This window comes from Bos javanicus, chromosome 14 (assembly GCF_032452875.1).
Source record: "Bos javanicus breed banteng chromosome 14, ARS-OSU_banteng_1.0, whole genome shotgun sequence".
Taxonomy (NCBI): Eukaryota; Metazoa; Chordata; class Mammalia; order Artiodactyla; family Bovidae; genus Bos; species Bos javanicus.
The window spans coordinates 15,389,329-15,415,439 of record NC_083881.1 but is presented as its reverse complement, the minus strand read 5'-3'; the positions used below and the strand labels follow the sequence as shown (position 1 = coordinate 15,415,439).

At 43.3% G+C, this 26,111-nt stretch overlaps 1 long non-coding RNA gene across 1 annotated transcript; it reads left to right on the top strand.

Annotated features, from left to right (window-relative positions):
• Positions 1-26,057, top strand: LOC133260367 (uncharacterized). Its single transcript, XR_009740791.1, has 2 exons — positions 1-323; positions 23,506-26,057. It is a non-coding gene; the product is annotated as an uncharacterized LOC133260367 (long non-coding RNA).
• Positions 26,058-26,111: the final 54 nt, after the last annotated feature.

The following is a 26,111-nucleotide window of genomic DNA, read 5'->3' as shown; positions in this document are numbered from 1 at the left end:
TGGAGTGATGGAAGCAACTCTGTTGAAGTTAGAAAAGGGTCTTTGAGTGAAAAGAGGATATTGGAGGTCTTCCCTACTAGGATGTGAGAAGCAATGAGATAGAAATAGTCCAGGGCCATCTGAGCACTGATGCCCTCATGAGCATAGGAAATGAAACCACTTTTTACCGAAGTGGCTGAGTCTCTGGTTACTAATAGTCAGAATTTGGGAGGTCATGGAGAAGACCCAAGTACATGGAGAGACCCTGAAGGGAGCATAATCATGTCACGCTAACCTCGGACAGATTACTTAACCCCTCTGCATAGTTACCATCTTATTGAATTGTAAGTATTAAATAAATTAATACGTATAAAGCCTTTAGTACACATAGATACAAGCCATTATTACCTTCTCTTAAAAGGCCTACTCTAATGAGCTATAAACTTCTTCCTGCTCTATGTGTTGCTGTGAACTGTCTCTTCCAGGGGGTCAGGATGAAGTTACTGATCCCATTCCATCTATTCCATCTCCTTAATAGCTGTTAATGTTTTTCTTGGAGGCTGAAAGTTTTTTTTTCCAGTATAATACTTCAGTGTCATTAGAATGTGTTTAATATTACAGATTATTTGTTCATTTATTTTTCTTTCTTTAAATACTTACTGGGCATCTATTAGCGCTTAGAAATCAATGTCTGAGGGATAGAATTGTCAGTAAAAATAGGCCGGATCCTTGTCCTCACAGAGTTGACAGTCTGATTGGGATGGGGGCGGTGGGAGCAGGTGTGGGACAGACATAAGTTAGAAGAGTCAGATGGATGCAGGTGAAGCCACAGTTGCAGATGCTTTAAGAAAGGCAGACAGCACTGTAAACCTGTGAAATTAGGCAACACCCTGACCTGGGGCAGAGCTTCCCCGAGCAGGTGATGCCTGAGCCAAGTCTCAGATACACGTGTGTTAGCTGGGAAGTTAGGAAGGTTCCAAGCGGTGTCCTAGCATCCATTAACCATCACTAACAAAACGCTATGACCGAGTGACTGAGCACACAGAGCACTGACCTTGTGTCGGGCACTCTGGTAGTAACTTCATGTTGTTATTTCATCTAGATGTCACATCAGCCCTTTGAAATAGAAACTATTGTCCCACCCATTTTACCGAAGTGGAAAGTAGGACTCAGGGGTCCAGTAACCGATGGCAAAGTCACACATCTTATAAGCAGGATTTAAATTCAATTTTAACTGCAGTGCTTGGGCTATTAACTTTGAGGGCAGAATTGTCTTTGTATCTAAAGCCTAGAATTTTGCCTGGCATGTAGTAGATGTCAATAAATGCTGTCATATAAATGCTAAACTGAGTAGCATTATATTGAGGGGAAAGAAAGGCTCCCATGTTGGGGAGAAGCATGACTGCACAGTATGCTGGCCGAGGGCTGAGGTTTCAGGAGGAAGGAATTTCAACGGCAGAGCCTGCAGGTGGCGATACGGCTCGAGTGGGGACGCCGCCTGGAGGACTTCTCTTCTTTGATAGGTAGTGAGCTCTTTGGTCATTAGAAGTATTCAAGTGCAGACTGGATGAGCACTTTGACTACCTCTGAAAATATAGTAGATCTAGATTATCTTTCATACATATTTCCATTCTCAGGCTGATCTAACATAAGTAGTATTCTGTACCTCAAATGCACCAGTTCCCAAAGCCTCTTGCCTAAGTGAAAACCTAAGTTGAACACAGGTAGGAGGGTGAGTTTGCAGCCACTGAAGGAAACCAGACAGTGTGACAGACATGAGGAAAGACAGCTATCACTTGAATATCAGATGACTTTCAAATCACAGCCCTAGACAGAAGAGGTGCTTGGGAGTTCCTGGGACAGTGCATTCAGTAGGTGATTGTTTTTCTTCGTATTTGTCACTCGGTCTTTTAAAATTGCTTTTTGCCAGATCATCGCTTTTATTTCATAAAGCAGGGCATTTGGTCGAACTGGTACCTAAGGGGTTGAGGAATTAAAGATTATTTTCCTCTCCTGCCAAGAGATTGTCCTTCGGCTCTTGCAGGGGTGGATCTTGGCAAGTGCTGTGATTTCATTCCATCTTCCTCATGTAGGTTAAGTGAGCATTGCCAGAGGCCATGGTCCCAGGCCTTCTGTGGATTCCAGTCTGGTGATGTGGTTTCTGGGAAGGGGCATCTGAACCTTGCTTTCCCTTTCCTAGGGCTCAGAAGGTAAAAAAAAAAAAAAAAAAAAAAAAGAATATTCAAATCACATTTGCAAATCCCAGATCTTCAAAGCACAGAAACAGAAACTCTGTACATTGTGGGCATTATCTGATCTTGTCCTCAGAATATTGCATGAGGGGTACCTACAGGTGAGTCAGCTGTGGGTTCGCTGTGCATGAGGTGGTACAGCTGGGACATGGTAGAGCCTGTAGTTCCCGTCTCCTCAGAAGGAAACTGAATGTAGCAAGTAGGATCTTCATGCTGTTAAGAATGGGAATCAAATTCTAGTTCTATCACTTTTGGATTGTCAGCAAGATTTTGATCTCTCTATGGCTCTCCCTTTGGAAAAAGCCTTCATCTTAGTTCTTGGGATACTGTGATTCTCATGGTCTTCCTTCTGGATATCTCGTTGTTCTTTCCGTTCTTTTTTGTTTGCTTCTCCTCTCATACATTGGATGTTGTCAGTCCATTTTCCTTCCTCTTTTCTTCCCTTTTTGTCTATATTCCCTCCTCTTTCACAGTCTCAGTCACTGTGGTATGGGAAAGAGCAAAGAGAGACTTGCACACTGGCCCTTTAATTTTCCATTTAAATGACATGCTGCTTGTGGTCATTTTTCATTGGACAGAGCAAAGCTCTGGTCCACATATAACTTCAAGATAGATGTGCCCTAGAATGAGAGGAGCCCCAGGAGAAGAGAGCATCGGGTATCTCTTTTGGAGTTGTGTTATAAATGCATCAGAGTCCTCGACTCTGCTTCTGCCTAGAAGATTTACAAATATGTATTTCTTGTCCATTAGAAATCTTACAACTAATTATGTTTCCTGCTTTGCTTTGGCTGCTAGGAAGTTCAAAGCCGAATTTGCTCTTTCCCTCTATAGGAACTATGACATAAAAGTTATATGTTAACCTTGTGGCTTTAATTTTAATTTGTGTTCTTGTGTTTTCCTTTATCTGCTATAGAATTTTTAACAATTTTGTTGTGCAAATGTGCATATGCCACTCAAATCACAATTTGAATGAATCAGGATAAAAACAGATGAATGCACACACACCTACAACATATGCATACAGCATACCACACATGCACCATGCCACACATCCCACAGATCCAATAGTTCAGCCTTCACCCCTCAGAAGAGACCACAGTAATTGCTCACTGGGTATCTCCACTGGATGTCCTACAGGTACCTCAAATGCAACATGTTCCAAACAAAATTTATCTTTCCCCTAAGTGGTCTCCTTTACAGTACTTAAATTCCTCTTTCCACTAATAGCTTAACCACGTGTGGATGATTGAAGAAAACCTAACAACCACCCTACCCTGTATCCTCACCCTACTGGTTTCTGTTTCACAATTTCTTGACAGCCAGTCAAATGAGTCATTGCATGCTCTCCAAACATGCCATGTGCTTTTCCATCCCCATGTCTTTGCTCACGCTATTTCCTGTTAGAAAGGCCCCCTACCAACTCCCCACCTGTAGGAATGCTTCCATGCTTTAAAACTCATCTCAGCTGTGCTTCTTTTATGTCTGATCCCATCAGCGAACAAAATGAGAGAATCCTTTCCTCCCAGTCTCACTGACTACATTTGACTTAATCAGCCTTGCATTGTGCATTTCCCATAACTTACTTTAGCTTCCTAATAGTTTAGGGAGCTCTTTGGGGGGGGGGGGCGGGCAGAGAGCATGTCTTTGTTTTTTATTTGCAGCCACAACTCCTTCTGGCACAGGTTTGAATTGTCTTGAGATGGAAGTTCATCACAGGTGGACTTGACGGCCTATCAAATGGGAGCAAGTGTTTGCCTGGCTCCTCCCTCTCCTTCATCCATCACATCTAGGGGGCTTTAAGCCACCTCCCCCAACATATTCTGCATTTGTTCTCTCTTCATAATTTCTTCTCCCTTGGCTCCAACCCTATCATCTCTCACATGGGCAGTTACAAAAGCCCCCTAAACACTTCTTCCTGTCTTCAATGTTGGTAATTCTGAAATACATATCCCTCCCTAAAACTTAAAACTTTTCAGTAAATTCCCAAGGCCAATGAGGTAAAGTTCAAGCTTCTTTCATGGCAAAAAGAGTTCTACATAATCTAGCTTCACCCATTTCTGTGGTTTTGATGTCTTTCAGGATCTATACTTTTTCTGGTCATGCATTCCTTCCCAACCCTGCTTAGAAAAATAGGATCAGCCATGCAGTAGGCATTTATTGTTTTGTCTCCTCATTCCTCCTTTCCTTCTTTGGGTAGCATTTCCTACCCTTCTAAGAACATAGGTGGCATGTGAGCTACAGACAATTAGAGGACTTTACTGTCTTCCCCAGGACACAGTCCAGTGAGAGGCTTTCTTGAGATTTTCAAAGTGGAGTTGAATGCAAGGTTTAGAGCTCAGAGCTGCCCATGTTACACCCTGTGAAAGTAAAGATAACAACTCAAGAGAGACAAGTAGAAACAAGATACCGGGAGCAAGTCCTTCACACAGCCCTGGACTCTCTGGCTCAGGTTTCCAGTTGATGCCAGGCTTCCTTGCTTAATTCTCCTTTCTAGTCCATGAACCTTCATCAGATGTAAGCATGTGGTTAATCTTTCTCTTCTCCACTAGACTGTAGGCTCCATGAGTGCAGAACTATATTTATTATGTTCTTCACTGTCTCTCCAGCACCTAAATTAATATTTATTAATTGAAGGGGAGGTCTGTGGAGGAAGGGTAGAGGGGTGTTACAGCCCACCAGATGGGCTCCAAGAGGCCCATCCAAGCTGGACTTTGCATTGACAGGTACATGATTCAGTAACAAAAGAAGGACCTGCCTCATCCTCTTCTGTACTCTGTGTAAACAAGTGATCAGCTCAAGGTAAGACTTTCTTTCTGGTAGTGGATTGGAACCTTGAACTTCCCTCCATAATGATCAGTCATTATCTCAAGAATATATTTCTTGAGGGAAGGGAATCTCACGTTATTTGTGAGACTTGAGTTTAGTTCCTTAGACTCCTTCTCCAGCTAGGCACCAAGTTCTCAGGGTAGGCATATGCCCAAGTGAACTGGAAACACATGCCCACGTGAAAAGCTGCATGTGAATGTTCATAGCACCGTTATTCACATCAGCCCTAAAGTGGAGACAGCCCAGTGGCCGTCAGCTGATGAGTGGGTAAGCAGAGTGTGGTATACCTGTACTGTGTAGTATTACTCAGCCTCAAGGGGAACGAAGTACCGACACTGCCAGAACGCGGATGAACCTTGAAAACACGATGGTAGGCCAGAGAAGGCAGTCGCATGAGTTACGTGATCCTATTTTTAGAAACTGACCAGAATAGACAAATCCACAGAGACAGAAAGTAGATTAGAGGTTGCCAGGGGCTAAGAGGAGCAGAGATGAGGAGGGACCGTGAGTATGGGGTTTCTCTTTGGCATGATGAAAAGGTTCTGGAATTAGATGGCGGGAATGCTTGCACAACCTTACAAGTATACTAAAACCCACTTAATCACATGCTTTAAAGGCTGAATTTTATTATTGTGAATTATGCCTCAGTGTTTAAAAGTTCTTAAGTGCGAAAAGCCTGATACTTTATATTTTTATATGCTATATAGATTCTCATATCATTACCTATTTTGACCAAAGCTTGATGCTAGGATTTTGACTTTTGGTCAAGACTTTCTAATGCAGTCTTGCTGTACTGAGGATGCGTTAGGTCTAGAGAAATGGGAGACAGCTGTAATGAAGGGCTGTTGAGTAGTCCATAAATAAGAAAAATAAGGCACCTCTGTTGGAAGGAGTCGAAGGGAGATCTAGAGCTCTCATCATCTCCTCCCCAGCAGCACTTGCAGCCTCATGCTCACGACCTGAAGATCGTTAGGACTCACCCATCATGTATCTTGTTCTTAGCCCTACTTATAAGATGCCCTCCACAAAGATCCAAATTCCCAGGTATCGCCCACACTCGGTATAGTCCTTGATTTTGCCCCATCTGCCATCTTCCCACTTCTCAGTGCATCTTCTGAAATCCAGCAGAATCATAATCAGCAAAATCTTTTGTATCATCAAACCTTTTCTCTCTTTTTCTTATCCTCTTTCTCTAACCATGACCTGGTGATTCCCCGGGGACCAACCATCTGAAGGTCATGTGAAGAGATAACACCAGTCACCACCCTCCTGGTTGTAGTCTTCACCAGACCCAGGTGACTTCCCATAATTTCCTGAGGATTCTAATTCTTAGCCCACTGTCATCCCCTCCGCCACTGCTCCTAGCCTAACTTGAGGTGAGTTCAGTGTCCCGGTTGATAAATAATGCTTTCAGTGCCCTAGCCTCTCAGTTTCTTGATCGCCCCTCCTCCAAGGACCTTATATCTCAGTTATCCACGGCCATAATCATACCCTAGAACTTAATCGTCAGTATTTGCAGCTCAACTACAATCTTCATTTTATCCATCCCTCTCCCTGATCACCTCTCTGATCTTTCCAGCTTACTCTGTCTGGTATTCAGTGTCAACAGCTTTTCGGCATTGTCGGGGTACTGTTAGTCACTCAGTCATGTCTGACTTTTTGCGACCCCATGGACCGTAGCCTGCCAGGCTCCTCTGCCCATGGAATTCTCCAGACCAGAATACTGGAGTGGGTAGCCATTCCCTTCTCCAGAGGATCTTCCCAACCCAGAGACTGAACCTGGGTCTCCTGCATTGCAGGCAGATACTTTACCATCTGAGCCACCAGGGAAGCCCTGTTCAGATAGGGACTGGTCAAATATACCATAGTCTGCTGAAAAGAGAGCATTTGCAAAGACTGGCTCCAGGGTCAGACAACCTAGGACCTTACCCTACTCCTGCTCACTCTGTGACCTTGGGATAACTGTTTAACCTTGCTGAGCATCTAATTTCATAAAACAATGATGACAACAATGACCCCAGACTCATAAGATTTTTTGAAGATTATATTAAATACTATAAAGTGTCTAGCATAGTGCTAGACCTATATGAAATTCTCAATAAACGAGAGTGATTTTATAGTAAACATTACCTGTTTTGGTCAGTCTCGCAATTGTTCTTTTCCCTACAGGAATAGCAACCCAATTTTACTTGAGAATCAGCTGTTTTCTTGGCACTGGAAGGGGCTAATCCCTAACCCAGCTCCACAGGAAGCCATGTGAACACAGTCCTGGCCAGTGGGAGCCTTCCGGCCCCTGACCGTAGTGCATGGTGATGAATTCAGGGATGGGCACATGGCTAAGCTCTGGCAGTTAGAGAATCTTCAGGGACTTTTTGGTTGGAACAGTTGGGACAGAGAGGCCCTCCACTGGACGTGGGGCTGGGAAGACCTAAGCAAAGCCCACCTGAGAGTGGCCTATTAATAGAGACACATGGAAGAGAGGGACTGAGGGGGAAGCTGAGATCTTAGTCCAGCCATGTTAAGAATCTGCCTCTGGACTTTGTTACATGGAGCAATAAATTCCCTTGATGGTGCCTAAGCCAATTTGAACTGGGCTTCTGCCTCCCTCAGAGTTCTGACTATTAGATTTTATAGTGAAGCACCAGTCTCCATCAAAAATGATGACATTAAGCCACACTGGGACACAGAGAAATGCTTATTAAATAGTTTTAATTGAAAAAAGCCAACTTAGAGAATAATAAGATATCAATGAGAGTCAGTGAGATTCCATCTTGTAAATGTTTACATAACTATATAGAAGTCTGGAAGGCTCTATGACAATAGGTGAGCAAAAGATTTGTGTTAACAGTTACATATGCTATGTAGCTTAACTATGGATGGTGGAGCTGTAGGTAATTTTTATTTTCTCTTCTTTTTTTCCCCTGTATTATATAATGTTTTAACAGTGTACATAGATTATTTGTCAATTTGTTAAAAGGAAGTTTCCCAAAGGAGAGAAAAAACAGCCCTTTCTTGCCACACCTGCAATCAGAGCATTAAATTCTGCCTGTCCTAGGGGCCTCTCTCAGGATCCTTCAGGGTGTCTGGGACTAGGTGAACCTGTTCTGTGGGTTTGTTGCTCCTGGGTGTGCCAGGCCTTATAACCTTGAACCGATTAGAGTCACAGAAACACCATTTACAAGTTTAAATGGTCTCAGAGAAGTTGAGAAATTCTGAATTAATCAACTGTGTCCTCTCGGGAAAGGGGCGAACAGAGGGATATATGTACAGAGCTTTCAAAAGGAATTAATTGTGCTTTGCGAGTTGAATGTAGTCGTGGGAGGGGGGCTTTGGGGATATTTACATGTGGTATTATTATCCACAGGCGCTCTGAGGCCTCTTCACTGCTAAATCTTGTATGTCATCAATTTCCTAGCAGGGAAAGATGGTTTTGCTCACACCTTGAGGGTGGAGATGCTCAGGATCCAGACATCTCAAGTGACTCATTGAGGGTGCACAGCAAGAACTGAATTGTGATTTAGTGTTCTTGATTCCATGCCCTGTCTGCGTGCCAATCTTTTTCTTTATGGGATGCCTCAGACATGTGCAGGCTGCCTCAGACAGGACAGATCTCCCTCCCTCGCCTCCTGTGAGTGTATTTAAAAAATTCATGTCAAAATAGTTTTCTCTGGGTTTTCCTTTTAGGAGCACTCACGTTCTCTCTTAGAGTCTATTCCTGTCTATGCCCTAACTAAGAAAGCTAGATTCTCACATGCCTGCAAATGTCTCTGACTCCAAATTGGGATTACTGCCTGGAGAAGTTGCTACATTGTGCATGTGGAGGAGGGTTCACATTTTGGGGGCGTGGTGAGCCTTTCCCTGATGGTTTAGCTCATCTCCATCCTGGGCATCTCCCCCATCCCCATCTCAACCCACTGCTGTCACTCATCCCTCCTCTCTGTGCACGATGCTCCAGCCCCTTGCCATGCACACCTCCTAATGCCAAGTGGTGATTCCATGCCTGGGACACTGTCCTGGGCTCTTCTCTACCTGGTCATCCTACACTTAAGCTTCTCAGTTACAGAGTGTTCACTTGGTGTCACGTTGCTGTTCTAAGGCTTGACAAATGTTGACTCCTCACAGAAACTTAATGATGCTGGTACCATTATTATTATCCCATTTTACAGTTGAAGAAACAGAAGCACAGAAACTTGCTCACGATCCAGAGCTAGCAAGTGCTGGAGACAGAATCTGAATCCAGGCAGCTGGCTCCAGAGTCCACTCTCTTAACCACCCTGCTTTGCTCCTCTCCTACAGATGCTCTCAGCCTCCGGCCCTGTGAAGTTGCCCTGATCCATGTTTTGGGAATTGCCCTCATCCTGCTCGGTGCTTCCAGAGCACTTTGCTGGTGCCTCAAGGATTCCCTGGCCTTTGGACAGGGTTTTTAGTAGCCTTGGTGCCCTACCAGCAGAGAGCTTTGTAAGGACTGGAATTTGGTGCGTCAATCTTGGTATCCATGACATTCTTACTTCAAGATCCTTTCCAGGTGTTTTTTAAACATTGGAGATGTGCTATTCATGTGAGCTAAAATGAAATGAAATTTAGTGAATTGGAAGGTCCCATAAGGGCTAAATCCTTGAAAGATGTGTCCATAAAAAGTTTAACTTAAGCACAAAAAAATTTCATAATTCTCATCCATTCAAGAGCTGATTATTTTCTTTTGAGGATTATTCATCATCTTGCTTTTCCATCCATTTCTTCCAGTCTTCTAGACATGTCATGCTATGAGAGAATCACCCATAAGGAGACAGAGAGAGATGAAAACACTTCAAGTCATGGCAGCTCCATTCTTGCCAGTTCTGTGACTTTGAAAAAGTCATTTGAGGTTCCTCCCATCCAAGTACTAACCAGGCCTGACCCTACTTAGCTCCTGAGATCAGATGAGATCGGGCACCTTCAGGGTGGTATGGCCATAGACATCACTTGAGCTTCCTGAATCTTACTTAGGTCAGAATTATACCTAGTGGCCTGACACTGCATGTAACGCAGCTGGCCCAGGGCTTGGTTGATAGTAAAAACTGCGTAAATGTTGACTGTTGTCATAATTAACTCCATGGCTTGGCTAGCAGCACCAGGAGAAAGGAAAAGAAGCCGAAGTCTCTGATATGCTTCTTAACGCTCTGGAAAAAGGGTGAAGGAGTATAAAGTGAAGATGGTTGGTCAAAATGAAAGCGGCCATAATAAAGACTTTTCTTTCCCCTTGCCATCTTCAGTTCCTTCTTAACTAAATAGAAATGGGAGGAAAATATCTGCAGCAGTGCAGTGTTCCTGAAAGAAACAATTGCATAAATTCAGTTAAGACTGTATTTACTCATTTAATGCACAGTTACAAAGTATCCACTATATGCCAGGTACTGAGCTAGGTTTGGAGATACAGAGCCACCAGAGATATAGACCCTGTCCCCAAGGAACTCCTTTCCTGTCTGGTGTGGGGTCTGACATGTAAGTGAATAGCTCAAAATCAGAGCCAATTCCAAGGATTTTCTTTTATAAAATTCCTTTTAGAAAATGTTTAGAGAATTTATGGGAATGTAGAAGAAGGGCTATCTTGAAGAAAAGCTTTATGTGGGAAATTCAGGTTTAAATTGGGCCTTATGGGGAGTATGTCAGAGTTCTTGGTTGCAAGCAACAGAAAGCTTCTCTAGCTATCTCAGACAAAAAAGAGGAAAGTGTAGGAAGGAGATCAGGGACTCCCAGAAATGTCAGGTGGCTGACATGACCAGATTTGGAAAATAGTCAGAATCAAAGGAGCTGTGGAGATGAAGAATATGACTGCCAGCAGAGATCACTCAGAAGGAATGGGCTCCTCTGGCTTTGATGCTGCTGAGAAGGTCCTTTGGTCACTCTCTCAAGATCAAAGGCCCAGGACAGCATGTATGACAGGCCAGCAGAGTCACCCGATCAGCCGCTGGCCAAGCCAAGATGGCGATAGAGAAAGTTCTGGTACCTTTGACTGAAGCCGGAGTTGGTCATTCCTTTCCATCAAGCCACCATATGGAGAATTCCCCTGGGGAGATCAGCATTATGACAGTAAGTGATGCTGGGAGCCAGATAGCAGACAAAGACAAAGGTCCTTTATGGGAGCTCGGATTGCAACAGGAGGTGGCAGGGAAGGAGAGGCAGGCCAGGAACATAGCAGAGTCTGCAGAGGGCAGGGAGGAGAAAAGTTCAGGGCTGTGGAGGGACTGGGAGGCGCTTCAGTGCCATCAGGCTGCATTGGGTGCGATGCTGTTAAGAGTTCAGTAGACGACAGAGGTAGATAGCTTGAGCTCAAATCACAGAAAGTCTCATAAAAGCCACAATAAAAAGTTGAACCTTATGCTAAGGCCAGGCTCAGGGGGCAGACGTCTCTTGAGAAAATAGGCAGACATGCCTGGAAGAGAAGATTAGATTGAGGCTGTGTTTCTAATCTGCGTTCTCTGCCTGCTTGCATTGTGCTGACTGCACTGTAACAGTAGCAGCAAAAACTGCAGGAGAACTTGGAAGAAAATGAAGCATCGCAGCCAGTGGAATCCCCTACCCATCAGACTCTAAATTCATGAATTTTTAGTAGCTGGTCCTGCATTCTGGCCTCTGGGGATGGGGTGGAGGGGCATGAAACCCAGGTTTAGCCAAGTCAGGGTATCCTACTCCCATCCCACCATGTGATTGGCTTAGGCACAGACCCGTGGCCCAAGTCCACAGTGTCAGCTGCAGTCACTTGGCGTGCGTTGGAAAAGAGAGGACCTCTTTCTGTAGAGTTGCTAAGTGGGTATACGTTACAGTGGAGCTGTAGCTGGCCGCCAGGCCCACCTCACTGGGAGACTCTGCCAAATATTGAAGCCAATACAGAGGAGCATGGGGCTGGGATGGAGACAGAGATTGCTAGAATTCTGGATCCAGACATACCTGACCTAGATTCCCCAGAGATCAGTTTCCAGTTTCTGGAACCAACGCATTCTTTCTAGCTCCTTCTCCTTCTATCTTTCTCTCATTTCTCTCTCAATGAGGCCACTTGGAGTATTTTTTGTTATTGTTGTTGTTACTTGTGACTAAAAAAACCCTGAATTCATAGAATTATCTCTCACACAAAAAAGGGATGGAGTCAGGTGAGTGAAGGAGGGAGTCCTAAAGACTGGCTGAGCCCAGGAGACAGACGTCTGAGGCACCATAGCCAAATGCAGAATCTGGTTCGTTCGGCCCCTCAGTCTTGGGCATTTAGATAGCTTTTTTTGGCCACAGAGTTTGTGGGATCTTAGTTCCCTGACCAGGGAACCAAGGATCAGCTCACACTGCCTGCACTGGAAGGGTGGGGTCATAACCACGGAACTGCCAGGGAAGTCCCTAGATAGTTTAGAAAACAGTTTATGTCACCTTCTAAAAGGGGTGCTTGAAGTGTCTAGTTGCTTTTTTCATAGTATGTGATGGATTTCAGCAGGTTATCTTTCACTGCCATATTCTTTTAACGAACATGGAAAACTCAGTGTTAACATGGGAATGCATTAATAACTGGAAATTCAAGCCACTGGAGGGAGATAGAGAATGACATCACTCTCCCAGTGCTCCTCAATTCATCGCACTTGGGAGACCCTCCCTCTCTATTTTCATTCAGGTCAGAAGTTGCAAAATGGTGGCCCGTGATCCATAGCTGGCCTACAGATGCATTGTTTGGCTTACAAAATACTGCAAAAAAAAAGAGAGAAATTCACTAATGTTTAAAAGTCGAGAGACTTTACATTTCTGGATTCTCTTGAAAAAAGTGGGAAAGTCTCTGCACACTGGACCCATTTTTGCCGCTGGCAGCTCCAGGCTGGCTGGGGGAGCAGTTGCCCCATTCAGTCACTGGGAGGGCCGCTGTTTGCCACAGGCTCCACCCAGCTGCTCTGTTCACTTAGGGCACCTGCCTGACACCTGTAAGCATATTGATTCATTGGAAATATCTCAAATTCTCCCTGACCCTTCGATTTGGCTGAACACTTGCTTCTGGGTTAATTTCACTATTGTTGATAAAATAATTCCCTGGGGCTATGAAGAGTCAAGTTCAAAATCCTGGACGGTTCATCCTGTAATACACACACTAATAAACATTTTTGGGTTGGAAGCAAAAGTGAAGGACTTGAGGAGAAGACCAACTAGGGAAATGATGCCCTGTTTTCCTTCAGTCGTTTAATTCTACACCCAGAGAACAGAGTGGAGTCAGTGTGTGACCTTGAAACCCAGCCTTACCAGTCATTGTCTGTTTGCTCTCGGTCAAGTTCATTAAGTTGGCTGTGCCTCAGTTTCCTCGTTGTACAAAGCACTGTATTCTCTTTGTCTATGAAATGTAATACATTCTCATTTCAGAATTTATGAGTTACTGTCTGTTGAGTTATTCATGGGTTTTATTTATTTATGAGTTATTCATGAATGAAGATTAAATGAATTAACACTTTAGAGCAGTGCCTCGCACATAGTAAACACTTAATAACTGTTAACGTATATATATGTATTATATAGTGTTTATATGTTTATATGTAAATTACATATTAATTTTAAGGTTTCCCTGGTGGCTCAGGTGGTGAAGAATCTTCCTGCAGTGTAGGAGACTTGGGTTCCATCCCTGGGTCAGGAAGATCCCCTGGAGAAGAGAATGGCTACCTGCTGCAGTCTTCTGGCCTGGAGAGTTCCAGGGACAGAGGAGCCCAGTGGGCTATGATCCATGGGGTCACAAAAAGTTGGACACGACTGAGCGACTAACACTTACTTTTACTTACTTTTATATTTATAGAAATATCATTTATCATGAAAATTTATATGTTCTACATATATTTGTACAAAGTATATTTCTGTGAAGTAAATCTTTTTTAAGATCAGCTTCCATTACAAAAAAATAAAGTATATGTTTTAAGGGGAAAATAATTTGGTAGAAAACTTTTGCTTAGAAAGCAATAAGACAATGACAAATCTCATGAGTCCCTGGGTATTGCTATTATCTGCATAAATTTTTGTGCTTCACTAATTACAGTCCCTATAAACACATACTTCTGATAAGAGTGTAAATCACTACAAGGTATTTTTTTAAATGCAATAAAACATCTTCTTTAAATGTAATAAAACACTGTAAGCCAGTAGCTCCTGAATACAAGATCTTCACTATATGAAGATCACTGAGTGGGATAATATAAAAGCCCATCATGGTTGTCATGTCTCTGTCAAGGCAGTTTGAGTAGTTGAGCCAGATTCATAGAAATGGCTTTTTTTTTTAAAAACACAGAATTGATGTTCCAGTAAACAAGAATGCATAGTAATTTCTGTAATGAATTCCTTTTCTTTTCCCATTAGTAGCATCTAATAAAAATAAGGTATGTGTTTCTAGGGTATAAATAATTCAATAGAGTTTTGCTCGGAATTAGTGCAGTGCTTAGCATCCAGGTGTCCTGGCGTTTACCTGTGTGGAGACAGGAGAGACTCTTGGAGCCCTCAGGATCAGAAATCAATGTCTTGGGTTCACCGGCTCCACCATTGATTGATTGGTTGTATAATCTTGGACAAATGGCTAAGCCTTAGTTTTCTCATCTGCAAAGTGACAGTGATTGTCTTACCCACCTCCAAGGGTAATTGCAGACTAAGTGAGATGATTTGGAAAAGAGGAATTGGTTGTTTCCCATATGAAGCCTGTGTTGCTGTAATTTTCCTTTGAAGCACGTTTATGGTTTCAGGATCCTATCAATCATGCATTGCTTTTCCTTGTTTCATGGGTAACAGGACGGTTTCCCTTGCCTGGTAACACACTGGCGATGACATAACTCGAAGCACTCAGCCCACCCCTAGTTTTTCTTTGTTCTTTAAGTGCCAGTAACGGTGTGCTGTATGACTGCATGATGGCATCAGAGGCTTCTCTTTCATACGTGATGTTTGGGGATTGAAAAAGCTGAAGTTTCAGATATTTTTTAAATGTATCTTTTCTCACAAAAAATTAGATGAGCGAGGCTGTGTTGGAGGTTATGTTCCATGGGAAGCAGAGTCTGAGATGGACATTTGCATGTGGGGTGTTTTGGGGATGAGTGCCTGTAGGGGAGTGAAAGGAGCAGAACTGGGTGAGGGGAGAAGTGGGGCTGTGGTCCATGACATGACCTCAGCCCAGCCAGAGAGGGTGGACAGTGAGAGCCCTGTGTTAAGCAGTCGTGGCATGCAGGCTGCTCGGGGAAGGAGCTGTGTCTGCAGGTGAGGAACCCTCCCCACCTAAGGACCATTGTGGCGATAGGGTTGGGGAGTGGGGAGCCCAGCCGAGCTCTTATCAACTGGTACACCTCAGAGGGCCCCACAGTCTGCCCTGTGCCACTTAGAGTCTATTTAATATAAAGGAATAGTGAATGGGGTGAATTGCAGCCCCTGCCACTGTCACCTGTCCCAAGATAGCACCTAATCCTCACACCCCTAAGCCATTCCTCCACTAGTCCTCTCCCTCCATCCCAGACCACCCTTGTCCTCCACTAACAACTCTGCTGGTCTGATTGGCTTACCTGGCAGAGAAACAGACCCTTGTGCAAATGGGCTGAGCCCCTGGACACCCTGCCCTTCTCAGGCTGTGACAGTTGTATCTGTCCACATGCCTTCCAAACTGGGAAGCCTTTACTGATGGGATAGGCCCCTTCATCGTGACAGAACTCATTTCCTGCCTTTGTGAGCACCTGTGACTTACCAGCATCTCCCACATTTTTTGCCACTTCCTCCTCACCTGGTTTGATTTACATGATGTCGTCAATACCATGAATCAGGGTGACGCACTGAAACGTCCGGACAGCCCAGGTCACTTTGGTGTATGTTAGCTCTGTCCTCATGCTTGTTTCATTCCTTCCTGTGAGACCAGATTGTAAATGGAGACTGGTGTCCATTTCAAGTGAATACAAACTACTTTTCATTCTCCTTTCTAGTAAGGATCAAAAAGAACTCGTTCGCTAGATCAGTGGCAACATACTGTGCGCCTGAGAGCATGTAGTCTAATCTAATTAAGCTCCTGCTTCTGATGTGGCGGTTGCAGTTGAGGTTGCTATTCTGCAGGAGGCCACTGGTGTCCTCCGGGACATATCTGGCTTTGGAGGTGTCATGGTGAGGGTCACTGCCTCTCAGCCTTTGGGTCTTTAAGAAGGCAGTAATCTCTGCTCTCCTCCCAAGGACACAATGTTATTTTGGATTAACCATGTTGGCTGTGGGGGAGGGTCAATTTCAAAAGCTTCCACTGGATCTTTCCCACTATAATAGCTCTTACTCCACAAACCAAGGAATCACTGCGGATGCTCAGTGAACTGCCAAGTATAGCAATTTTTTTCATTACTTATTTTTAAAATTTATGTTTATTTTTGGCTGCTCTGGGTCTTCGTTGCTGCTTGTGGGTTTCTCTAGTTTTGGTGAGTGGGGGTTACTCTCTAGTTGCGGTGCATTGGCTTCTCATCGCAGTGGCTCCTCTTGTTGCTGAGCACGGGCTCTAGGCAATCAGGCTCAGTAATTGTGATTCATGGGTTTAGTTGCCGCACGGCATGTGGAGTGTTCTCAGAACAGGAATCAAACCGGTGTCCCCTGCATTGGCAGGCAGATTCTTAACAACTGGACCACCAGGGAAGTTCCCAAGTATAGCTATTAAAATTACATATCTGGGAACTGACCACTAGGTTTGTCTATGAATCCGCTGGACCCACACTGAGCTGGACTCAATTTATTACCTGGTCCCCATAAGCCCCGAATCTCATGAGGGATCAGCTGATAGTTCGGGTCTCAGATACTATTAACTTAGACCCTGTGTCCAACAGTCCTTGAAATATTTTGATGTTTGCCTTTCTTCAGGGTAGGATTACTTGAGTAAATGGCCATAGGTGTCCATAGCTCTATATAGGTCACCCTTAGCCTGGCCAACCATCCTGGTTTTCCCAGGGCTGTCTCTGTTTCAACACCGAGCACCCTGCATTCCTGCACATCCCTTAGTCCTTGGGTAAAACAGTCACCCTAGACTCCCCCAACTCCCTAGGAGGCACTGCCACTTTGCCACTAATTATAATAATTGCATCCATTTTTTGTTGGCTAAGCATTACCTGACCTTTATTATTTTAGAATCTCTTATCCCCTGGGAGCCTGGTTCTGTTACAGCATCTCCTATGGTCAGCTTGGGTCTTCAGATGAGGGTCACCCCTGAGCTTCTCAGAAATGCCAGTGATCCTTACACCAGAGCATTTCCTGTCACTTTGCCGGAGCTTCCTATATGCAGCAAGTCTTCAGATCTTAAAAGTGGATCCCTTCTAGCATGATCACTTCTGTGAGATTTTGATTCTTTCTTTCATATCTGCCATGGCAGTCTGGCATTTCTGTGTGACTTGTGTTGGCTGTTGCTTTTCCCAAGTTTCCAAAGGCCATTCTAGTGGTATGCTGGTACCATCTTTTCTAGCCCTTGATGGATTATTAAATCATATATCATGATAGGGTGTGCTCACAGTGATAAACTCCACCTTACCCAACCTGATATTCTGACCCCTTATATCCAGCAGCCTCAGAATCCAGTCCCCACTGTCTTGCATCATCAGCCAGTTCACTGAGTGGATAATTCCACTTCTCCCTTAGTTGATGCAGGACTCCCCTGTCTGGTTTATGTTGTGACCTTACCCTAACAGCTGCTGGTCTTGTGCCAGGAGGGAGGTGGAGGTAGACCCAGAGGAGGGAAGGTTACACAACGGGGAGGCCTCTGAGTCATCTCCTGGGTTGAGGGATTGTCTTGAATAGGGAGGAATGGGCAACTTCTGAGCAGGCCAGAGGGTTCTGGGGTATCTGAGGATTCCATGTTTTCAAATACATCAACATCAATGTTCCTATCTCTGGGTCCCATTCTTTCATATCAGAGCCTGACTTTGCCATAGTAGACCTACCTTATTTGGGAGTTTGGCCTTCTTGGGAGCTTGACTTCTCTTATGATTAAGCCCTGGTCCTTATCCTCATCTCCATCTTCCTCTCGGCTGCGAGAGATGAGAGTTTCTTATTTGCTGGCAAGAGGCCCTCTGGCTTTCACACTTAGCCTTTAATCGCTAATAAACGACCTTTCGTATTTTATCTTTTTTTTTTCTAAAGCATTCATTTTCTCTATCAACAGCCATACAGTTCTACCTTATTGTGTTTATATTACTATTTCCACATATTTCTCAGCCTGATATGTCGTCCCCATGTGGTGAACCATCCCAGTTCGCAGCTGGGACTGTGTTAACAGTTGCATTGGTACACATGTGCCAGGGGGTCATGGCTCCACCTTTTCCCAGGATGGGGCTCTCAGAGGCTGTTTTCTAAGACCACTCCTCAGACTGTCCTGCCACAGGTTGTCCCAGGTTGGGTTCCTTGGGAAGCAGACTCTAAAATGGAAACAAATTGAAGAGAGCTCTGAGGGTCAAGGGCTTCCAAAAGGAAGAGAAAAAAGTGGCATTGGGCAAAAGGAGTTGCTGGTCTGTGTACATGCAGTCACCACACAAGCCTCAGTGAATCCCATGGGACTCTCAGGACCAAAGGGTCTCGGCACTGGGACAAGAGCAACAGGCATGATTCATCTCCGTGAATTGACCAGTCACAGGATGTAAGCTGCCACCAGAATGGCGACCCCTTTTTATGCAGGAGGGGCTCTCAGCACTCGCCATATCTCTGGGAGGGAGGGTCTCAGTCCATAAGGGAGACCAGGATGGAGTGTCATGGCCTCCCTGTTTACCAAATGTGCTGAGGATTGGGTGGCATGTTGAGGAAATCTATGAAACGTGAAAGTGGATGGGTTCTCAACTGGATGGGGCTTCCAGGTTCATCTACTTGCACTAACGTTTATTTGGTCACCGTGGATGTAAAAGTGAAAAAACTACATCCTCATCACCCCTGCCCAACATTGTCCCTGTTAATTTGCTTGGAAATTGTTTAAGGTCAGTCTCATTTGCAAATGTAAATGTGGAAAATAAAGCCAGAATGGGGAGGATTCCATATTGCAATTGAGGAAAATGCAGTTGTTGGTTGCAATTTTCTATCTGGAGTCAGCATTGACTCCATTTGGATTTCCCAGGGCAGGGGTTTCCCTGGTCCACCTTGGTGGCCATCTTGGAGAGGTGAGATCGCTGAACCATGGGGGCGTGAGACATAGGTGCTCTGGGCAATAATAGCTTTGGAGAATATCCTGGGTTGAGGTAATGGGGTCAGAAAAACACCCACAGGCAAACGCCCTGTCGTGGGTGTGCTGCAGCATCTGGAATCACCCGGGGGGTAGGGTGGAGCGTGGAGAGCCTTAGCTAGCTCAGCAGGCCAGCGCCGGTACGTGACATGTGGGTCCCATCAGCCTGCTCTTGAGGTGGGCTTTGGGGTGAATCATCTCAGTGGCTGAAACAAACAAGAGCCTCGTTCACCCGCCAGTTGCTCCATCTTTATCATTTTGCCGATGTGGACAGAACTTTGCTTCACACCCAAGAGATTCAGCCCCTACTGCAATCAGTCCCACCAGCTACTGTCCCTTTCCTCAAGCTGTTGATTTCTTCATCTGTGTCCTTCCTTCACCCTCACGGATCCCTGCCCTTCTCCACAGGTCTCATCGACATAGAGTGACAAGATTCTAAAGAGGAAATGCTTCCCCATGTTAGGCTTAATTTTCTGCTGATATTTTTTCTATGGCCCCACATTTATATAGACTATATGTTACACACATTTGCTATGTATTTGTATACTGTCTTATAGTAAACATATTTATATAGTATTACGTCATAATTTTAAATATACGTAAGTTGTGGCTCAGTAGTAAAGAAACCACCTGCCAATGTAGGAGATGCAGTTTGGATTCCTGGGTGGGGAAGATCCCCTGGAGTAGGAAATGGCAACCCACTCTAGTATTCTTGTCTGGGAAATCCCGTGGACAGAGAAGCCTGGCAGGCTACATAGTCCATGGGGTCTCAAAAGAATCAGGCACAGCTTGGCAACTAAACAACAGATATGCTGCTGCTGCCACCAAATCGCTTCAGTCGTGTCCGACTCTGTGCGACCCCATAGATGCCAGCCACCAGGCTCCCCCATCCCTGGGATTCTCCAGGCAAGAACACTGGAGTGGGTTGCCATTTCCTTCTCCAACGCATGAAAGTGAAAAGTGAAAGTGAAGTCGCTCAGTCGTGTCCAACTCTTAGCGACCCCATGGACTGCAGCCTACCAGGCTCCTCCGGCATGGGATTCTCCAGGCAAGAGTACCAGAGTGGGTTGCCAGTGCCTTCTCCAAACAACAGATATACATTGTTATAAATAAATGCTGTTATTATTATAAAGAACATGTTATAAATATCTATATATCCTGTATCATATTTATTTTTGACCCAGCGACTGCATGTAGCTGAACTCATGCATTAAGTCCCACCCAAAATGTCACTTCCTCCTCTATGAAGTTGTCCCCAATGTCCCCAGGTTAAGGTATCCTCTCCTCTCTGTGCTCAATGCACTATGTATGCACCTTCCTGAGCACTTATCACAGTCTTTGAATCATTTCCTTGTTTTTCCATCTTTTTATCACTGGGCCAAACTCTTTCCAATTACAATTGTATCATTTCAATCAGATTACCCTTAGTACCAGCTGAGTCCTAAGTCCTCAGAACTCTAATGACACTCAGTAGAGTTTTGTGGAATATATGAAGTTAGCACACTGCTTGGCTCATTAAAAAGGTTAAGCAAACACATGTTGAATGAATGAAGAAGGAACAAATTAATAAATGAACATAGTCTGGGCTGAAAGCAGAGCCGCCCCTCAGGAACATTTGCAGGGCCTGGGCAGGAGGACAAGTTGAGGCCCACTTACCATATGTCTAAATAATTCAAGTCACAAAACAAGCTAGCCAGCAAACTGTTAAATAAAATGCTGTCTCTTTTTCCATTGGCAAATACATCTTTACAATGAAAAGTCAAAATATACATGAAAAGTTGTGCATTTTGTGTGACTAAAAGAAGGCAAAATATCAAAGATGTCTAACTATAATTAATATTGCAAATGTTCAGGTATTATGTTGAGGGGCTGATGGTGTTGAGATAATAAAATAAAGGCATATACATAATTCATAAATTCTTATACAGCTGGTCTATACCATTTATTTTTCTTGCCTTCATTTCTGCAAAAGCATTGGGGTTAAAAAATAAAAACACTGGGGTTAAAAAATAAAAGCACTGGGGTTTTTTTTGTTGTTATAATTAAGTATCACATAATGTATGTTCTATTGACAATAAGGGCAGATGGCATTTAAAAAAATCTTCCTTATATAAAGTTAATTTTTATACAGAAATTAATTTCACCTTAGAGAAGCACAAAGTTTTATGTACAAGGATATTCTGTCCAGCAATAGTATATTGCAGTTAGTGGTTTACAGTGACAAAAATAGAAAACAAATGGGCCCATCACCATGGGAATGGTTGAATAGATTTTGGCATAGCTAAACATGTAATATAGCCACTTGAAGAAATAAATGAGTCATACTAGTTGACTTGGAGGGATTTCCATGAGATATTCCCAGGGAAAGCCATATGTAAAGAAATGTGTATATTCATCTTATTTCTATAAAATAGACAATGACAAAAAGCTATGCATGTATGTATATTTTTACATATATATATATGGTTTAGTTGAAATGGAGACTATAGAAGGAATCACATTAATAGTTAATCTGGATTTTTTATACGTATGTGGGAGGGGGTGGTGATGCACATGTGAAATGGGTGCAGATATGGACTTCCTTGATAGCTCAGTTGGTAAAGAATATGTCTGAAATATGGGAGACCTGGGTTTGATTCCTGGATTGAGAAGGGAAAGGCTACCCACTCCAGTATCTGGAGAATTCCCATGGACTGTAGAGTCCATGGGGTCACAAAGAGTCGGACACGACTGAGCAGCTTTCAGCTTCACTTTCACTTTCATGAAAAGAAAAAGTAAAATCTGGCTGAGAAAATGCTCCATGCTTGATTTGATCTCCATTTTTCAAATTTCTGTATGTGTTTGTATGGAAGATAGGACATCAGGGGAAATTTTACATCTATATTTACTGATATGTAGGTATAATAGATATGTAATTGTCCAGAAAATTCTGTGATATCCTTCTATTTCATTCACAGCAAATAAAGTAAAAACCCTGCCTACATGTGTCTATGCTTTTAGATGGATGAACAAGGAGAGAGATGTGGAAAGACATGTGCCTGGCCATGGGACTTGTACCAGGGACTAAAGGACAGCAGGAAAAAGGGAGTTTTTTCTTTACCAGCACAGCTGGTAAAGAATCCACCTGCAATGCAGGAGACCCCAGTTTGATCCCTAGGTTCAGGAAGATCCCCTGGAGAAGGGATAAGCTACTCACTCCAGTATTCTTGGGCTTCCCCGGTGGCTCAGCTGGTAAAAATCCACCAGCAATGTGGGAGACCTGGGTTTAATCCTTAGGTTAGGAAGATCCCCTGGAGAAGGGAAAGGCTACCCACTCCAGTATTCTGGCCTGGCAAATTAAGGCCAGACTATACAGTCCATGGGGTCACAAAGAGTCAGACACAACTGAGCAACTTGGGCTTCCCTGGTGGCTCAGCTGGTAAAGAATCCACCTGCAATGCAGGAGACCCTGGTTCAATTTCTGGGTTGGGAAGATCTGCTGGAGAAGGGATAGACTACCCACTCCAGTATTCTTAGGCATCCCTTGTGTCTCAGCTGGTAAAGAATCCACCTGCAATGTGGGAGACCTGAGTTTGATCCCTGTGTTTTGAAGATCCCCTGGAGAAGGGAAAGGCTACCCACTCCAGTATCCTGGCCTAGAGAATTCCCTGGACTGTATAGTCCATGGGGTCGCAAAGAGTTGGACATGACTGAATGACTTTCACTTCACTTTTTGTTTGTTTATTGTAGTTGCTGTATAATATGTTACAGATGTAAAATATAGTGACTCACAATTTTTAAAGGTTATACTCCACTTATAGTTATTATAAAATATTGGTTATATCCCCCACCTTTACAGTATAGCTCATATTATACCTAATACTTTGAACCTCTTAGTCCTTTATCTTGTCCCTTCCCTCCTCCCACTGGTAACCAGTAGTTTGTTCTCTATATCTGAGAGTCTGCTTTTTTTTTTTTTATATTCACTGGTTTGTTGTATTTTTTTCAGATTCCATAGATAAATGATATCTTAGAGTATTTGTCTTTCTCTTATTTAATTAGCATAATGCCCTCCAAGTCCATCCACGTTGCTGCAAATGGCAAAGTTTCATTCTTTTTTATTACTGAGTCGTATTCTATTCTCTATATTTATATATACATATATATGAAACAACTGTCCATTCATCTGTTGACGGACACTTAGGTTGCTTTCATATCTTGTGAATTATAAATAATGGTGCTATGAACATTAGGGTACATGTGTCTTTTTGAATTAGTGTTTTTGTTTTTTTTCAGATATATACCCCAGAGCGGAATTTCTGGGTCATATGATGCTTTTGAACTGTGGTGTTGGAGAAGACTCTTGAGAGCCCCTTGGACTACAAGGAGATCCAACCAGTCCATTCTGAAGGAGATCAGCCCTGGCATTTCTTTGGAAGGAATGATGCTAAAGCTGAAACTCCAGTACTTTGACCACCTGATGCGAAGAGTTGACTCATTGGAAAAGACTCTGATGCTGGGAGGGCTTGGGGGCAGGAGGAGAAGGGGACGACAGAGAATGAGATGGCTGGATGGCATTACTGACTTGATGGACGTGAGTCTCAGTGAACTCCGGGAGTTGGTGATGGACAGGGAGGCCTGGCGTGCTGTGATTCATGGGGTCGCAAAGAGTCGGACACGACTGAGCGACTGATCTGATCTGATCTGATGGTAGTTCTATTTTTAGTTTTTTGTGACAATGCCATAATGTTTTCTACAGTGACAGAACCAATTTATTAATACCTTCCCACTGACAGTGTACACAGGTTCCCTTTTCTCTGTATTCTTGCCAACATTGCCAACATTTGTTATTTCATCAATGGAAGAGGATAGAGCACCCAGAAATAAACCCACCCACTTATGGCCAATTAATCTATGACAAAGGAGGCAAGAACACACAATAGAGAAAATACAGTCTCTTCAATAAATGGTGCTGGGAAAACTGGACAGCAACATGTAAAAGAATAAAATTAGAGCGTTCTCTAACACCATATACAAAAATAAACTCAAAATGGGACTTCTCTTGTGGTCCAGTGGTTAAGACTCTATGCTTTCATTGAGGTGGGACACAGGTTAGATCCCTGGCTGGGGAACTAAGATCCCACATGCCACAGGGTATGGCCAAAACAAAACCAAAAAAAAACCCAACTCAAAATGGATTATCAAAATGTAAGACTGGATACTCCAAAACTCTTAGAGGAAAACATAGGCAGAACACTCTTTGATATAAATAGCAGCAGGATTTTGGGGGATCTGTCCCTTAAAGCAAAGGAAATAAAAGCAAAAATAAACACTTGGGACTCAGTTAAACTTAAAAGCTTTTGCATAGCCAAGGAAGCCATCCATAAAATGAAAAGACAACCTACTGAATGGAAAAAAATATTTGCAAATGATATGACCCAGAAGGAATTAATACCAACATATATGAATAGCTCATATAACTCAAAAAAAAAAAACTGATTAAAAAATGGACAGAAGACCTGAGAAGACATTTTTTTACAGAGTTAATGCAGATGGCCAACAGGCACATGAAAATGTGCTCAACATTGCGAATTGTCAGGGAGATGCAAAGCAAAACCACAATGAGATATCACCTCACACCTGTCAGAATGCCAACATCTGTTTTGTTTTACTGATTACAAGAAGTATGCAAATTTTAATATATTGTTTTTATAATTTGAGAAATAACACATCAGATCTTTTCTAAGAAATACGGAAGTCCTTGGAGACCTGGGCTTCATCCTGATACTGCCACTTACTATCTCCAATTCCTCAGTGTTCTTCTCTGTAAAATAGGGAGAATAACACTATCCAGCAAATAAATAGGAAGATAAAATAGATTAATCCAAGGAAAAGCTTAGCACAGTAGCTAGCAAACAGAAAACACTTCCTTAAGGTTTTGCTATTGTTATTATTGCCATTGCCCTCATCATCACTCCTCCCCTTTCCCTCCTACGAGAACAGTGTTTGAACCAGATGTAGGGGGCTGGCAGCTGGAGAACATAACAGAAGCATCGATGTGTGAGTTGCTAAAGAGGCTTTTTATAAGACATCGGTAACCACACTGCTGGGTGGAAGGAAGCTGTTAAAAGCACCAATGTGTGGTCACATGAAACCAAGTATAAAATAAATGCAAAATAAGTTTTGCACATTTGACTTTGGGACCTTGTAAACATTTTATATTAGGAAATTAAATTTTGATATTTCATTTGATATAAAACAATGTAAAAAGCAATTCATAAATGTGAAAAGTGCAGTGAACTAGGTGAACCTAATGAGCGTCTAGTTGGTGGTATAATCAGACAGGAGCTAGTTCTTTACAGCTCACTGATTTGATTATACATCATGTGTGAGATATACTCTAAGGACAAAAATAACTACAAAAACTGCTTTAGCTGCTTCTAGTGACCATATCTTTGGTGGTAGCATTTGAATTGATATTCTGAGCCTCCTAAGATAAACAGGAACTCACACTCAGAGACACCTCTCCCACCCACCCCAGTCCTGTTGCATATTCACTAGCTGTGTGAGTTGGATAACATGGTCATTTAGTCCATCTACTTCTTTTCACCAGATCATTTGACAAGTGTTACCCCTAGAAAATTCAGAATAAGTCTGTGTGCAACCCATAAACACAGTCCCTAGATATTCATGGCATAAGCTTACAGTGACCATGATTTCAAAATGAGGTTATTTTTATTATGGTTTTTTTCCTTGACTGTGTGATGACAGTGTAAATAATGATTGAAATATGATGAGTGTTCTCATTTGTTTTCCCACCCTCTGCTCATTAAAGAGGATTCTTCTAACTTGGAGTACTTAGGCTCTTATCCTCCTCCATCCTTCAAGGATGGACCTTGTCT